General features: G+C 40.7%; 1 long non-coding RNA gene across 1 annotated transcript in view; it reads left to right on the top strand.

Moving 5' to 3' along the window:
- Positions 1-236: 236 nt before the first annotated feature.
- The window catches only part of LOC104867755, a 45861-nt gene continuing 40622 nt past the window's right edge, over positions 237-5475 (top strand). The window contains exon 1 of the long non-coding RNA XR_781845.1: positions 237-320. This is a non-coding gene — a long non-coding RNA (uncharacterized LOC104867755). The remainder of the gene's footprint in view (positions 321-5475) is intronic.

Here is a 5475-nt window from a genome sequence, read left to right on the forward strand (position 1 = left end):
GACAGCAGCCAATGAGAAGGAGTGACCCCGACGCAAACCCGCCTCCTAGTGCTAGTATGGCCAATCGGAACGTGGGACTGGGGGACCGCCCTTATCACATGGGTATTATGACCCTGTGGGCCGGAAGTGTTCATTTCTTTAAGCAGCACGATCAGCTGCAAGAGTGCAACCCCTAGGTTCCGCCACTTTCTAGGCTGCTGACAGACTTCTGTCCTGACCGGAAAGGGAATGTCTGTACAGCCGGGAAATATTTTGCGCCCCTTGGCGGGCGGCTGTGGAGTTGTGAATGGCTGCTGTGCTTCCTGGAACTTCGCTTTTAGGTAGGATTTTATTCCCATGAATCAGAACCTAATCCATTGAACACTTTAGTTACTAAGGCAGGAAGGACTACACAGAAAATATCTAGTATAGCGGGGGATGTAGGTCAGCAGTGCCCCGCCTGCCTGCCAAAGCACAAGGTCCTGAGTTCAATTCCCGACACGAAATAAATAATAATAATAATAATATACAGATAGTTAAGGTCGAGTATTTTTAAAAATCCGTTTTCTTGGCACGTACTCAGGGTCCTTGCTTTCCAAATTAGTACCATCCTGTTTCTGCAGTGATAGGAAGTGTGAGTGACTGGAATGAGATTTTTTTTTTTTTGAGACAGGCTCTCTCTTTGTAGTTCAGGCTGGCCTTGAACTCACTATGTAGCCCAGGCTGGCCTCAAACTCGCGGCGATCCTCCTGCCTCAGTCTCCCTAGTGCTGGAAATACAGGTATGCGCCCCCACACCCAGCGAGAATTGTTTTGAGATTGTAGAGACCTGCATTGTAGGCTTGACAGCGCCTGCCTGGCAAGAGCAGGGTCCTGAGTTCAATTCCAGTAAAAAAAAGAAAAAAAGAAAAAAAAAAGAATGTAGGCTTGAGTTTGGCTACTGTGTGATCTTGCACAAGTCTCTGCCCCTCTTAGTTTTTTGTTTTTTGAAAGCTGTACCATGAGGGTTTAGACTGATCTCTAGTTTTATTCCATTGCTTAAAATTTTAGGGTTTTACTCTGCCTGCATTCCATTGATGTTGGTTTCAAAATCTTAAAGGTATAGGTTTGTTGCTTTTTTTTAACCCCTGCATACTCCTGGGGATTTGAGAGTTCTGGGTTGAAAACAATATTATGAAGCCCTTCCAGTTTAACAGGTTGACTACAATGTTTTTAGGACTCTATCCAAATCCTCACAGGAATTATTTCCCATTTAACCCTTGTTTTTTTTTTTTTTAGACAGGATCTCACTATGTGGTTGAGGCTGACCTGGAACTCACTATGTAGCCCAGGCTGGTCTTGAACTCATAGTGATCCTCCTGCCTCAGCCGCCCAAGTACTGGGATTACAGGCGTGTGTCACCACGCCCAGCTTGGTAGCAATTTTAATATTGTTGATAGTGGTTCTTTTACACTTTGCAGCAACAAATCACAATTCATTCTCTGTATGTGCTTCATTTTTCAGCCATTTTCTCCTAAAGGGTAATTTGCCTTTGGTTCTTTTAACCTTCTATGTCTTTTTTTTCTTTTCTGGTTTTTTGAGACAGGGCCTCACTACGTAGTTGACACTGACCTGGAACTGACTATGTAGCCCAGGCAGGTCTCAAACTCACAGCAGTCCTCCTGCCTCAGCCTCTGGAGTGCTGGGATTACAGGTGTGCACCACCACACCCAGCCCTTAACCTTCTTTGTCTTTATCTTGTTAGCACTACCTAGAACACTCTCCTTCCTTCCCTCTTTCTGACAAACAACTATTCATCTATAAGATTCAAGATCCTTCTGGGTATGGTGGTGCATCCTCCAGCTATTCAGGGTGCTGTAACCAGAAGACCAAGTTTGAGCCTGCCTGGTCAATTTAGTGAGACCTTGACTCAAAATAAAATTTTAAAAGGATCTGGGAATGTAGCTAGCTCGATAGTAGGGTGCTTGCCAAGCATGCACAGAAGCCCTGGGTTCAGGCTTCAGAAAAAAAGTCTGAATCCTTTGTCAAATCCAATTTCCTCAAGGGAATCATTCAACAATCTATGGGAGCCATGAGGAAGGGGAAGGAATTTGCTGCAGCAATGTGGTCCTATGCAATTAGCTGGTATATCTGCCACACCCTTTTCTGAGTCTCCACAACATTTTGTACATCCTTCTATTTGAGGAAAAGAGAAGAAGAAATACTTGTTGAATACCTGCGTTGGGCCAGGCTTTGTGTTAAGTGCTTGACAACACTGAGCTTTATCTGAGCCCTAGGCTCCAGGAAAGCAGCTAGATTTGAGTAATCCTTTCACCCTTTTGTGTTCCAAAACTGGCTCACTGCAAAAGACCACAATACCCTTTCAAGTTCCTGGAGATAGACCCTCTCCATCTTCATGACTCTCAGAAGACTTCTGGATGACTCCTTGTTCACCTCCTTCTAATAAAACTTTGTTTCCTTTCTTTGAGCATTCTCCCTAGTCTGACTAAAATCATTTCCTTAATTGCCCCATGTATTCTGCCTTTTTACTGAAGTTGATTTTGTTTTCATTAATTTACAAATGAGAAAGCTGAAGCTCATGGCCTAAGATGTTGCCATTAAAAAGGGAAAAGTGACTTTCTCACAGGTCTATGTGGCTCTAAAGCCTAGGCCCCATCAACAACCTTCAGACCTAGGGCAATTTTACCTGTCTGCTTCAGACAATGAGAACTTCAAGAGTGGGAATGCCAGTCAGTGATTAACAGTCTTGGGCCTCAAATGATTACTAAATAAATCATATCAACACTCCCTGATAGAGCGTTTCTAAAACTTTTTATATAAATAAAAAGAACTCAAGTCTTTTTGATAAATGGAAAAGCAAAACAAAGCAAAGTCTATGTGAAAGGCTGAAATGCTTGGCTAAAGAAGACTGTGACTTGTCTAGAGAAATAGGTCTTTTAAGGAATTTCAGTCCTGATAGTGGTGGTAAAGTTATGTTTCTTCCAAAACTGCCAGCCTTCAAAATCCTTAAAGTGTCAAAGTTTCCTCAGAGAAGTAGATAACCTATTTGAGAATGCAAGCTCTCTATTGATCAATGGATCACATTTATTGTTCTATCCAGAACCTCAGAACCAAAGGTGGGAATTGATAGTCAACTAACACATCTCATATTAACTGCCTGTTTCTATTGTAGTATCCTGGGTAGAATCATAATATCTTAATGGGAAGGTCCCCCAGTGGTCATCTTACCCAGTTTCTGTCCATAGTAGATTATATCAGTGAAATGGGAACCTGTGCCTTCTTAAGAATTTAATTTAGATGCTAACAGTGCTCACAGTAATAAGTTTTTCTTGTCTAGAAGCATTTATTTCACCTCTACTGACATGGTAAATAGAATTATCAATTCAAAATTCTTACTAAGCCCTTTAATCTCTCAAAACAAGGCCTCTGTTTCCATCTTCAGATTATGTATTCTTCCCTGAAGTACAAGTCAGCTGTTAGGAGATTTTAGGGTACATATTAATATCTTTGTAAGGCAGTACCTTTCAAATATTTTTGGATGCAGACTGATTGTAAGAAATACATTTTACTTCATAGCTCATTTCACACATGTGTGTAACTGAAACAAAAGTTCCACAAAATAAAACATTTATTAAATGCAAATCAACTCAAGGAACGGGGATGTAGCTTAATGGCAGGGCACTTGCCAAAGGTATGCACAAAGTCTTGAGTTCAGTCATCACCACTGCAGAAAAAAATAATGCAATTCAACTGCACTTTACATCTTTCTCAAAATGCTGCTCTTCACAGTTGTGTAAGGGACTCATGAACATATATGACTAACCTGTGAAATCCAAAATCCACCCCTGCACCCTGCCTGGACACCTAACTGTACTGAAATCACACCTTACTGTCTGATGTGCAATTCTATCATCGTTAGCATGGCTTTACTTTTCCAGAACTTCCCTGCTCGCCCAAATGGCATCATTGTTGATTACAGGAATAGCTCATCAACTCTTTAGTGGAAAACATTAACAGAGTTTGAAATTCTCTAATATTCTTTCATCTTTCACCTCAGAATCCTTGTTTTGTGTTTTCACCAATCCTGGAACATTTTATTTTAAACCTTGCCTGACTTTAATAAAGTCCCTGTATTGTAAGACACATCTCAAATCAAACTTCAAATTCTGACCATGCCCTTTACCTAAATGTTGATTGCTTAACCTTCGCAGAGATGGTGTTCTTCTTTTTTCCATTAGCAATAAACTCATATTTGCCTTATTAATAGGTTTATTGGTGATATTTGGGGAACCAGCTTTCACCATACTTCAGAAGGCAGATATAACATAGGAGTCATTGAGGGAAAACTTATAAACAAATAGAAAAGACTAGGTGTCTGCACATTCTGAACTTTCCTTGTTCCATAGCATAGTCACCGATGTTCCATGTGAACCACAAAGTCCCAGGAAATAGGAGCCCTCTGGATAGTAGGCCAGCTGTATGACTAGAAAACCAGAACTCCACATACACACTGGGAAATGGAATTAGGCAACACCTTGCTTCTCTAAGTAACAAGGAAGATATCAGATCAGGAATACTGCTAGGGAAAGTGCACGCCCAGGGGCAAGGTCTATATACAAAGGGAATACTGACATCAGCCAAAGACTTTTTCTTTCTACAGCTGGCTAAACTGTCACCTAAGTTACTGAAAAGTGGAAGAAAAATGAAATTCCAAGACCAACTAGATGTTTCTCTCATGAATTGCTCCAGAAGTGATTCCACTAATAACTATTGGGTTGCAAACTATAGTTTAAAAAATACTGTTCTCACTTTTAGGGCGATTTATATGATCATTATTTCAATTGTGGCCATGGTTTCTCTAGTGTCTACATATATGAAAACTCACCAAATTTTATTCTTCTTCTCTTCCTTATTTCCTCTCTCATTCATTCTAGTGATCAAACACAGGCCTTTAGCTTGCTAGGCACTTGCGCTACCACTAAGCTACACCTCCAGCCGAAATTTTACACATATGTGCAATTTATTATGTGAAAATTACACTTCAAAAACTGTGGAAAATTAACTAGAGGTAGGTCAGAGTGAATTGTATAGATGTATCAAAATTGTTTATATGTTAGTAATTGTTAAAGCTACTTTTGTTTGTCGTTGAAAATGTCTCTTAAATTATTATTTGTGTGCGTGTGTGTGTGTGTGTGTGTGTGTGCTGCTGGGGATTAAACTCAGGGTCTTGTACCCGCTAAGCACATGTTCTGCCACTGAGCTACACCTTCATTCCTGAAGTTTTTCTAAGTAATTTTTTCTGTTGTTTTGAGACTGGGTCTGTGTCGTCCAGGGTGACTTTGAACTTGCTAGCCCAGGCTAGCCTTGAACTCTCAGTCCCCCTACATCAGCCTCTGGAGTGCTGGGATGACAGGCACACGCCATGCCTGGCCCTTCCTAAGTAATTTTTCTTTTTTTTTCCTAAGTACTTTTCAATGAATTTTACCACAGAGGTACG

The sequence above is a fragment of the Fukomys damarensis genome, unplaced genomic scaffold (genome assembly GCF_012274545.1).
Source record: "Fukomys damarensis isolate Sample0158 unplaced genomic scaffold, DMR_v1.0_HiC HiC_scaffold_39, whole genome shotgun sequence".
Taxonomy (NCBI): Eukaryota; Metazoa; Chordata; class Mammalia; order Rodentia; family Bathyergidae; genus Fukomys; species Fukomys damarensis.